Raw genomic sequence first — 12,844 nt, 5'->3', positions numbered from 1 at the left:
GAAAGAGTGGATCACAGCACGCAACTGTCCAAGAGTCCAGTTCCTCTACGTCCACTAGTGCTGTCCTCTCCCCAGCATTGCCAGCACTGCACTCGCCAGCCTGAAGCCTAGGTCCCTACAGAGCTTTCTAGTAAACCATGAGAGGCTTGGCTATGACACTAAAAAATGGCTTGGGATTAGATTACCACAGTGTGAACCTTTCCCTAGCTTTCCACCATTCAAACACTGACACACCAAGACATTTTTTCTTCTTGTTTCTATAAGGTGATACCTCTTCAGGTTTCTAATTTTTGAACCTCTTGGGGTTGGTACCCAGGAAAACTGTGATTCCAATTCCTCACCTAATTTCTTAGCATTTTACTTTGAGACACTGATTAATAACTGAGTGCTTACTCCATGATTCCTTTGGTTGCTTGTTAGACTGACATATGATGAAGGATTGAATGAATGAACCGTGTGTATTTTCAATGAGTAATTCTTGAGGAACGGCTGTGCTTAGAGGTAGGGACATAGAGATGAATGAAGAAGAAACAGTCCCTAGTATCTCAGAGTCTATAGTCCAGTGGTGCCCCACACCTGCTTGAGTGAGGTTCTCTTGAGTTCCTCATCTTTTAATTTTGGTTTAAATTATTTCTCATAGTTCCAGAGGCTGGAAGTCCAAAATTGAGCTGCCAGTGGATTGTGTCTTCCTGACGTGCCAGTTATTGCATTCTTGCTGTATCCTTATGTAGCTGAGAGACAAACTATCTGTCATGTCTCTATTTATTTATTTATTTTTATTTCTTGGAGAGGTTTTTGCTATAGGGTGCATGCGCTTGCCAGAAAGACCGAGAGAGACAGAGAGACAGAAAGTGAGAAATCACCCCCCAGGGGGGATGGTCACGCCGCAATCCCTTCTCTTCCATTCTCCTCTCGGGATCTTGGGCACGCACGCACATGTGCCCGGGGTAAGTTTAAGCCACCAGGTCTGGGACTCAAACCACAGTCAATTACATAGGAGACTGACATATGATGAAGGATTGAATGAATGAACCGTGTGTATTTTCAATGAGTAATTCTTGAGGAACGGCTGTGCTTAGAGGTAGGGACATAGAGATGAATGAAGAAGAAACAGTCCCTAGTATCTCAGAGTCTATAGTCCAGTGGTGCCCCACACCTGCTTGAGTGAGGTTCTCTTGAGTTCCTCATCTTTTAATTTTGGTTTAAATTATTTCTCATAGTTCCAGAGGCTGGAAGTCCAAAATTGAGCTGCCAGTGGATTGTGTCTTCCTGACGTGCCAGTTATTGCATTCTTGCTGTATCCTTATGTAGCTGAGAGACAAACTATCTGTCATGTCTCTATTTATTTATTTATTTTTATTTCTTGGAGAGGTTTTTGCTATAGGGTGCATGCGCTTGCCAGAAAGACCGAGAGAGACAGAGAGACAGAAAGTGAGAAATCACCCCCCAGGGGGGATGGTCACGCCGCAATCCCTTCTCTTCCATTCTCCTCTCGGGATCTTGGGCACGCACGCACATGTGCCCGGGGTAAGTTTAAGCCACCAGGTCTGGGACTCAAACCACAGTCAATTACATAGGAATTCAGCGACATAGCCATTATGCCAACTGCCCGTCCCTCGTGTCTCTTTTTATAATGACACTAATCCTATTTATGGGGCTCAGTTCTCACAATCTAATTAATCACCCTCCAAAGGACCTGCTTCCAAATACTATCACATTAAGGACTAGGACTTTAACCTGGATTTGAGAAGGACACAAATACTCAATCCATGGCATTCTGCCCCAGTCTACCCATAAATTAATATTCTCCTCACATGCAAGATATTGTTTATTCATTCCATCCCAACAGTCCCCAAAAGTCTGAGCTTGTCTCAGCATCAGATCTAAAGTCTGAAGTTTTATCTAAACATCATCTAAATCACAAATGGGTGAGACTTATGGTATGACTTCTGAGGTAAAATTCTTCTCCATTTATGAATTTGTGAAACCAAACTAGTTATGTGCTTCCAAACACAAGTTCTATATTTCATAAAACACTAGAATATGAACATAATTCAGCCACATTATTTTCCACTTTCTAAGAAAGATTACTTTTCCTCCAATGTTCAATAACATATTTCTCATTTTCATCTGAGCCTTCATCAGAATGACCTACACCATCCATCCTTTTACCAGCATTCTGTATGTGATTACGTATGTATCCTCTAAGTACATCACTGTAACTCCTCTTTTGTGAGTTCTCACCTGAATTGTCTTTAAAAGTCCCTCTGTGACAACACCAGATTTTTCTAGCATGCATCTCGAAACTTCCAGCCTCTATCCATTACCCAGGTCCTAACCTATCTCTTCATTTTCACATACATGTTACAGCAGCACATTCACTCTCAATACCATCTACTGTCTTAGGGTGTGTTTATTGATTTCTAGGGAGGGAGAGAGAGAGAGAGAGCATGTGCACACGAGAGAGGCACCTTCATAGGATCTTTATGTGTTGATTCTGTCCCCAGCCCCACAGCCAGCTGGGATCACAGGTGCACAGCAGGCAAAGGCTGCATGTTGAAACAGACCCAGGACACAAGCCCAGAGCTGCCCTATGGCCTCCAGGACTGTACACAGCACTCCTCCCACCTACCCCACCATGACTGGGCCCTAGTTACTGTTGCAGTCTTCTCAGGCTGCTATGAAAAGTGCCGTATGCTGGGAACCAGCAGTTAGCGTAATGGCTATGTCGCTGGACTCCCATTTAGTCAACTGCGGTTTGCGTCACAGACCAGGTGGCTTAAAACTTAACGCTGGGCGCGTGTGTGTGCATGCCCAAGATCCCAAGAGGAGAATGGAGGAGAAGGGATTGCGGCGTGACGATCCCCCCTGGGGGGGGATTTCTCGCTTTCTGTCTCTATGTCTCTCTCTGTCTGTCCAGCGAGCGTACATGCCCTATAGAGAAAAATCTCTCCAAAAAAAAAAAAGTGCCATATGCTTAGTGGATTAAACAGCAGATGTTTATTTATCACATACTTAAATACTGGAAACTCCAAGATCAACATGCCAGCACATTTGGTGTCTGCTGAGTGCTCTTTCTGCTTTGCAGATGGTTCTCTTCTGCAGGGCTAAGAGAGACCATCTCTCTTATGTCTCTCCTTATAAGGGCACTGATTCCATTCACAAGGGCTTCACCATTGCCTAATCGCCTTTTAAAGGTTCCACCTTCAAATGCACTGGGAATTAAGAATTTGGCATCTGACCTTTTGGGAGACACGAACATTCAGTGCAGAAGAAATTTAAAAGGGATGATCGATGTCCACCATTTACTTGAGGTTTATTGTTCCTCCAAGAGGTTTCCCCTACACATAGGAGCACACAGAGTGTGTTTGTGTAAGTACCCATATCTACGTACGCATTATAAGCTAGAGCAGTACTAGCAAGTGGTGAGATTTCTGGAAAATCACTCATTTATTCCACATAAACATCAAGATTTTGCTATATTAAATAAGCTATCTTCTGAAATACTTGTAACACTACCTTGCAAACTTAGGAGTTAACTTGTCAACCTTTATTTGAAATAGCTGCCAAGATGTGTAATTGCCAAACCTAGTTTATTTGCTTAATTACTTATTTAGAAAGAATCTTATTCTATCACAACTCTCGTGCTTCAGGCTCCCACATAACTAAAACACACTCTCACACTCAAGTTGTAGGGTGGGTGATCTTGGACTAAAACCCGAGACTACCACGTGGCTTCAACCTGCTAAGTAGCTGTGTCAACGAGGGCACACTGCTGCATTTTGGCCCACGCATTTAATATTTAAAATGCTTTCAAAAGAATATCTAAAACTCGGGACCAGCAGAGGACGTAATCGTTAGGTCGCTGGACTCTGCTGGACTCCCACAGAGTCAACTACAATTTGAGTCCCAGAGCCGGCAACTTATAAATGCATGTTGGGTCCATGTGTATGAGTGCTCAAAAGCCCAAGAGGAGAATGAAGGAGACAGGATTGCAATGTGCCATTCCTCTGGAAGGTGATATGTCATTTTCTGTCTTTCTCTTTCCGGCGAGCACAAATGCCTTCACACATTATAGCAAAAATTTCTCTCTCTCTCTAAAAAAAAAAGAAGGGACCAGCAGTTAGTGTAATGGCTATGTCACTGGACTCCCATGTAGTCAACCACGGTTCAAGTCCCGGACCCGGCAGCTTAAACTCATGCCAGGCATGTGTGCATGAGTGCCCAAGATCCCGAGAGGAGACTGGAGGAGAAAAGGATTGTGGTGTGGCCATCCCCCTCTGGGGGGTGATTTCTCACTTTCTATCTCTCTGTCTCTTTCTGTCTTTCTGGTGAGTGCATGTGTCCTATAGCGAAAATCTCTCCCAAAAAAAGAAAAAAAAAAAAAGAAGAATATCTAAAACTCAAAAAAGCTCAAAACAGGTAGAGTGGAGATATTTTTTATCTGTTACATATACAAAGAAACAAAATCACCTAATGATAAAATGATTTGAAGTCTTTGGGGACAGCGATAGTGACTTGCTCACCCCACACCCCCATCTAGTGTTCGGCATAATTACCTAACCATTACTCCATGGATGATTCAATTATTAATTAATTAATTAATTAGTTTTGGTGAATTTATCAATTAGTTGTGGAAGTTACACATGTTCTTGTTATCAAAGTTGCTCTTACATTTCTGGTCCCTAAATTTACAATTTTGTGCTAAGTACCTACAGGTATTACTAGTAAAGTGTTGCTTTTAGCACAAACCCTGCATAAATACTATTATTTCAAGATTTTTACAATTTTAGAACAACATAAGAATCATCATAAAAATAAGTTATCCTTTTCATTAAAATTATTGTACGGCTTTGAATTATTTATAACTACGCATGAGAGGGAGGGAGTGGAAACCCATCATTTTTTGATGCTTGGAGCCTCTGAAGCACTTATTTCGGCTCTCTCTGTGTGTTCTTTCTGCCTTAGCTCCTGATACCCTTTGTGTTGGAGCGTGGACTCTTTTTACTGTCAAAGAACCTAACCTGGACTCTTGTGGTGCCTACAAAAAGCAGCTCTCATGCTCTGAAAAATCTCTGTGCAAGCATCACCTTCAGCCACCCCTGAGATACCCATTAAGAACTGAAGCTAAGGAACCAGCAGTTAGCATAATGGCTATGTCACTGGACTCCCACATAGTAGACCATGGATTGCATCCCAGACCCAGTGGCTTAAAACTCACGCCGGGTGCGTGTGCATGTGCGTGCGTGCCCAAGATCTCGAGAGGAGAATGGAGGAGAAAGGATTGCGGCATGGCCATCCCCCCTGGGGGGTGATTTCTCGCTTTCTGTCTCTCTGTCTGTCTGGCGAGCACACGCACCCTATAGCAAAAACCTCTCAAACAACAACAACAAAAAAAAGAGAACTAAATCTAGATGTAGTCTTGTCCCAAGGCAGAGGCAAACTTCCACCCACGAGCTGTTTATTTTTCCTTTAATCAACCAGTGAAGCAACACAGACATACAGAAATGCCAGGGGCCTCTCCCAGAGCACTAGCAGACTGAGGTTAGAGATGCTGGGAGGATCCCCTGGTGAGTCCCAGCAAAGTTTAAGACAGCCCTGGGCTTTTTCAACTCTGAGCTCAACACTCAACAGCTCACCACAGGCCTTCTCAGTGAACTCTGTCCCACTGATATTGGACATTACAGGAAAAGATAATAATCAGTCTTGCAGGCTCCTGTGGTGTGAGAAGGACGACTGAAGGTAGGCATTGCTGGCTACCGAGAGAGTGAGGTCAATGGCGGGGCCCTTGCTCCAAGTCTCAGAAAAGAGTCACGGAATCTAAGACGTGGTATCGATACCACGGACCATCTCCATGTTCCTTTCCCTGGTGATCTCCTACACACTGCAATAACTCCTGAAATAGGAACCTACCATGTCCTAAGGCTGCAACTGCAGTTTCTTAATGCTCTTAATTGCTAGACATATCTACTTAAATATTACCCAAATGGACCCTGTATTGTTCATTGTTCTGTCCTGTGGAAGCATAATAAATGGAAACTTATCCGTAGTTTCAGTATGAACTCAACAAATAGTTGAAGGCAACCATAATTCTTCTTCCCTTTGGGTAAATTACCTTATTCCTCACCCTGCAACAGTCTGTTTTCTACTCTCACTAAAACTACTTAAAGGGACCACCAATGAATTTCTAAATAATAAAAACTGCAAACAGATTTTAGTTCTCTTTTTTTTTTAATTGCCAGAGGATATGTGTGCTTGCCAGAGAGAGAAAAGGAGAGGAAGAAACTACCTTTCAACAGCTTGGGATCACACGACAATTTCTTCTCCTCCATTTCACCATCATACAGAGATCTGGGACATGCATGCATATGCACTCAGCATGTTTTTCAAGCTGCTAGGCTGGGATTTGAAGCATGGTCAGCTATGTGAGATTCAGCTCTCTTAACTAGTAAACCACTGGATCAGCCTATTATTTCTTCTGCTCTCTGAACTCCCTGGATTCAGCTGTCAGGTATAATTACTCCCTCTTTTGGATGTCTCTCTTAACAAATACTCTGGTGATTTTGGTCCATAAGGGCATCTACTTTTAGACACCCTCCTTCGGGGGCTTTCCTCCTTAATCACCCATAAAGTCTTGACATTCCTCTGAGTTCTAGATTTCTTTTTCCTTTAAGAACCTGCCCCCAGTGAATGTATCCATGCCCAGATCTCGGCTCTCTCCCAAACACTGATAATATTCTAACTTCATTTCTTGTTTGAACACGCCAAGTCCATATCAACCCCACAAGTAACACTCTACAGGGCTATCAAACTCGGTAAGTACGAAACCAAAATAATTGCCTTCTCCGCAGAAATGAGTTATTCTTCATCTACATTTTTTGCCTTCTTTTGCATCCCCTGACTTAATAAATAGCTCTACCATCTCTCTCCTCAGTGACACAAAATAAATAGATAAATAAATAGATAAATAAATGAAGGAAGGAAGGAAGTTATTTTTAACCTAAGTAACTTATCCAAAACCTTCCAGAAAAATAACGAAGTAAAGGTACAGTTTAAAGCTGAGGCTTTCGACCCCAGCACACATGAGTTTTTGGAGGGATTTTTTTTTTTTTGGGGGGGGGATACTTATCTTTGTATATTTGCTCGTGTAACTATAGAGAACTACAACTTTTCAAAGATGTTTGGAGAACCTATCATCAGATCAGATTTATTTCAGGGATGTATAGAACATATAATATTTTTCACCGTCTTTTATTTCAAATCATCTTCATATAAAAATACAACTTTCACATAAATACTACAATTGGTTGTAAAGTCTACGTCTGTCAAGGGGGCAACAAGACAAAGTTCATAGGCCAGGCACACTTGCCAACAGTTAGCTTAAACAAGGACAACTTTGACACTTGCAATAAGAGGGAACTTTTTCATGAATTGCTGCTTTATTGAAACCTTGCCCAGCAGATGCAGTTTAAGTGGAAAGGGAATTTCTGCTGCTGTTTATAGGACTGTGGGGGTCAGATGTCAACCAGGGCCTTCTTAAAATGAACTAGAAGAGCTTGCTTCTTTTATGCCAACTCTCATAGTTTCACTTATGGCAAATGTTTAGGAATTAAGTAATTCTGTTAAGGAGGGCATGATGTCTTCTACAGTATGCAGTCCTGAGGGTTGCCATGGATGTGAACTTCAGAGTTTCCACAGCATTTCTAAATATTTGCAGGGAACCATTGCTCGCTTCAAGAATGACAAAAGTCTAACTGGGAGGTTGAACGTGTTGATGCCGGTCAATTATTTCAGATGACTTGCACTTTGTTAAAACCCACACCCAAATATGCTACAACAACATTTTGAGCTTGGCAAACTTTCTCAATGTAGGAACTTCAAAATAAAGCCTGGATATCCCATTTTGGAGCTCTCAGCAAGGGTCAGCTAGCACAGTGGGACTGTTACATAGGGGCCCATTCTGTGCAAGCAAGTGGTGGAAATTGGGCATGAAATCCTCTATTCAGGAGAATACAACCTAGTATTATCCTAAATGTGCATATGATTAGGTGAATGCATTCAGATAGAATAACATTTCCTCCCCCATCCAGCCTCTTAACCTTCAGCCGCCTCTCAAATGATTTCATTATTCAGATTTATAAAATTTAACTTATTTGACTCCTTTGACTGCCAAAAATTTGCAAACCGTTGCTAGGATCTGCTAGATATTCTAAAACCAAACTGCCGAGATTCTCACCTTAGCGTGAAATATCAAAGCCCTCCGCTATGCAGAAAGAGAAAAATAGCTGCCATTTATTAATGTCTTCCATCTGCCATATTCTATATGGAGCTGACATTAGTTCTTTAATTTTCATAAGATCTCTGCGCGGCGGGAATTATTTTAAATTTGTGCATACTCTACTATAGTCCAAGTAGGATTTAAAACAAAGAGGGACCAGCAGTTAGCATAATGGCTATGTCGCTGAATTCCCATGTAGTCTACCACGGTTCAAGTCCCAGACCCAGTGGCTTAAACGTACACTAGGTGCATGTGTGTGCAAGTCCAAGATCCCGAGAGGAGAAAGGAGAAGGGATTGCGGCGTGGCCATCCCTCCTGGGGGGTGATTTCTCGCTTTCTCTCTCTTTGTCTCTCTCTGTCTTTCTGGTGAGTGCATGTGCCCTATAGCAAAAGAAAAAACAAAAACAACAACAAAAACTCTCAAAAAAAAAAAAAAACCAAGAATATACCATTAGGGACTAGCATGTGGCATGGTGGTTAAGGCTTTGGAACTCTTACACGGTCGACCATGGTTCGAGTCCCAGACCTGGTTGCTTGCTTTCTCACTTTTCCACTCTCTCTCTCTTGTCAAATTAAAATAAATGAATAAATAAATAAAATTAAATTAATAATTATTTAAAAGAAAAAAATATGCCATTACACTTATTTTCTAAGATTATTTTAAAACTGGAATAGTTAGATTAGTTTCTCAAGGGCATGCAGCTAATCCCTAACTAGGGATTTTACTCAAATATTTAACTCCAAAGGTTGTGCTGTATCCACCATACTATCTATAGGGGCTATAACAAGCAGCAAAGTGACTGGGGTCCATAAGAGAACTAAGGGTGTCAGGGCAGAGTACAGGTGGGGAGAAGCAGCTGTCAAGTGAAAAGGTAGAACCAGAACAGTAGGAGAGCTCTTCTTCATACACAGTCAGTGCTGTGCCTCACAGTGAGAATACTACTGGCATTTGGGACGGACCAGCTCTTCAATAGGCAGGACTGTTGCACGTTATAGGATGTTATCTAACATCCTCTACAGACATGTAATGTCAGCAGCAACTATTGTCATTGATACAAACAAAAACTCCCTATACCTTTCCAAATGTTCCCATTTGAGAACCACTACTTAGAGGAATGGAGCCATAATCCTAATAACTATAGATATAGCTATTCTCATTGGATGGATAAAGAGATCCTAAGTTCAATGTTATGCCTTGGGGAGGAAACTAATTAATGAATGATGCTACCGTTACTCTCTTACCTAATGACACCATTGTCCTAACTGTTTTATATTTTTCTTCTTGCCCAAAAGCAAATCTCTTACACAAAGTTGTTTTGTAGACATATGTGCAATCATTAGCTTCCTAGGGAGGAACATGGGTCTTCTACATTCTGCAGTGTTGTCATTGTGGATACTCAAATCATATGCCTAAATTAATTTGCTATTTAATTGATTAGAGGTAAGATTTTAATAAAAGAAGCACAACCTGGGTCCGTTTCTCTTAAGGAATTTGAATAGAAAAAGCTGTAATGAATATTAAAGAGAACATTTAACTTAAGAGAGAGTCATAGGTTAGAAAAGGTGTTGTAGGAGTCCAGATGGCAGCACAGTGGTAAAATGTGATAGTTCCGTGTTTTACCACGAGGCAGCCCCACATGGAAGATTTACGATCCCAATCCAGAGACCTTCCTGAGTATGCTGTGCTTATGCTTAAACATGATGTAGGGTTGACTGAGAGCTGAGGTGGGTTTTGTTATTGAGACCCCACTGCAAGTGTTCTCTCTCTCTCTCTATCTCTCTGCATCTCTCTGCATCTCTCTCCATCTCTCTCCCATTTCTCTCATTCGCAGCAGAAATAAACAAACTTTCTAAAAAACACATTATGATAGAAAACAAAAGAAACTCTTGGATATGGGAAAGGACTCAAAAAGTGATCACTTCTAGCTGGACCAAAGGGTTCAGGTTATTTCTAAGTGGAAGAACTTATGGTTTCTGCAGATCCCTGAAGACGCACTGAGCAGTTGGAAAATCTGTCTCTCACCTGCGTGGCTCAGTCTTTATCCATTTCTGCCTTTGTCCAAGAATAGCGGAAGATGACAAAGTCTCAGCTCTGTGATGCTGCTATAGCACGTGTTTCTCGTGAGCACTCAAGAAAGCACGAGCTACCAGTGAATGTACCACAGGGACATGGAATAAAAAGTAAGACTCCTCAGAGTGAGCCAAACTTTATTAAAGCAAGTAAGGAAATGCCTGCTCCCTCTGTAAGATGCCAGACCATCTTGACTCCCATTCAACTTTAACTCAGCCCTTTATTATCACTAGGCTCTGATTCCCAGACTTCCATTCATCCCCTCTCCAACGGAGTCCTCTTTTTCTCTCTTGGTCGCTTAGCCAACCTCATACAGAGCAGCTTCCAGGCTCCCCTTCTCTCTGTGTACGCCATTGGAAGGTACAAACAGAAAACTGGAAAAGAGGCAGAAAGAGCAGCTCCCTCCCTGACTTGCTAATGTGGTCCTAGCAGAACTGTTCCTTTGTCCTTCAAGGTTCCTGCTTTCTCAGGCTCTTTAACAGTTTCCTCCCCTTGACCTTCACACAGATGGGTGATGACGGTTTACCCTTGCTGGTCTCTGGATGCCTTAATGTCTTTGTAGGTTTCCTTAACCCTGCTTACATCTGGATGAAGTGCCCCCTTTTATTAAAAATCTCTAAAGTTTGACCGTGTGTGGGACTCGTTTCTTGTCAGAGCTCTGAGCAATGTGCACTCCTTCCCATTGCTGTCCGTCATGCCTTGGAACTGACCATCTGTAATCAGCCAGCTCCATGTGACCTCTTCCCAGAACATTTACACAACCCTGTTGCCTACAAACCAACCTGACTCTCTAAATTCACTATTTCTATAGTATTTTCAAGTGGAGGATCTTTCACTTCTCACCTCATGTGGCTTAGAAGCAGGGCTGTTTCACCATGACAACTGTCAGATCACTGGAGGGATAAACAATACTCCCCCCACTCCCCAACACACACACAAATCAGAAGCAAAGAAACTCCACTTACTTAAAAGAATCATATTATTTTGTTTTTATCTCCATCTTTTACCACTTTGTTACTATCACCCGCTGACTTCCACGTCATTTCCCTCATTCATTAAAGCCTTTAGCCGTTAACTCACCCTTCCTCTGCAACTTTACTCTTCTCCTTCTCAGTGACATCAACTTTACTTTGTTCATCCAACAAATACCTGCAGAGCACCTGATGACAGGACGTGTTCTAGTTGCTAGGGATGTATTGTTGACCAAGACAGAAAGAAAGAAAAAAAAGGGCATCTGCTCTTACATACTTGTGTGTATGTGGGAAAGGAAATATGTTTGGATATAGCATTTAAATATTATTCTAGGGGCCAGCAGGTGGTGTGGTGGTTGAGATGCTGGACTCCCATATGGCCAACTACAGTTCAAGTCTTGGGCCTGGAGGCTGGCTTTCTCACTTTCCCTCTCTCTCTGGTGAGTGCATGTGCCCTATAGCATATTTTTAAAAAACAGTAATAATAAATAAATAAATATATAAAAATAATTTAAACAATAAATAAATGTTATTCTAGCCAGGGTCAAAACTGACTGTCATATTATTATACTGAGTCTAGAGTTGTGCAACATAGTGCCCTACATACCTGTAAATTGAAATAGCAAATTGAGGTTGAAAATCACTTAAGCATTATTTTACATTTGTGAACACATTCATACCCAGCACTCCTAAGTCCTATTACTTAGAGAAGCTCGTGCCCTTGAGTGGTAAATAAGTAAGACCAAAATTAGTAATAACACCACAAAACAAAGGCGATAACCCTAAATGACCATTAGCAATAATAGAAATGATAAATTATGTGTATATATCTGTGTGTGTGTGTCCATGTTTGTGTGTTCTCTAAGTAAAAGATTCCTCCAAAATTTACAAATAGAATTACCATACACCCTACTAATTGGTATTTACCCCAAGGGCAGAGAAACAGTCAGAAAGATGCTTTGCACATTCATGATTACTACAGCTTTATTCACAATAGATAAGACTTGGCATTTTAAGAATGTGGCACTTAGACATTATGGAATACTACTTAGTTATGAAGAACAATAAGATTCTGTCATTTGACACGAAATGCACCAAAATAGAAGATTCAATGTTAAGTGAAGTAAACCAGACTATAAAAGACAAACACTGTATATCCCTGCATATCTACTGAACATTTAATGGACACAAAAATAGAAAGTTATCTGTTGATAATGTGTATGATAAAATTTTTAACTGAACTAATATGCAGTATACTCAAAACCCATTTTGTATGCTGTAAAGATGTACAATAATTGAATATAAAAATTAAGAAATAAAATAATACACACACACACATACATACATTTTATATATCATGAGGAGTTTTGAGAGGGTAAAATCAAGTAATTTAAGGAAAACATTTAGCAGCATCTGGCATTAAGAGATATTTGAAATATTGTAGCTCTTTTTTGCTATATCATCAATATAAATAATGACACTCTCACACAAAAATTAATTTAAAGGAAGGACCATGTGATTGTC

Source organism: Tupaia chinensis, unplaced genomic scaffold, assembly GCF_000334495.1.
Source record: "Tupaia chinensis unplaced genomic scaffold, TupChi_1.0 Scaffold000138_1, whole genome shotgun sequence".
NCBI classification, from domain to species: Eukaryota; Metazoa; Chordata; class Mammalia; order Scandentia; family Tupaiidae; genus Tupaia; species Tupaia belangeri.
The sequence above is the reverse complement of the archived record's forward strand: the minus strand, read 5'-3'. Positions refer to the sequence as shown.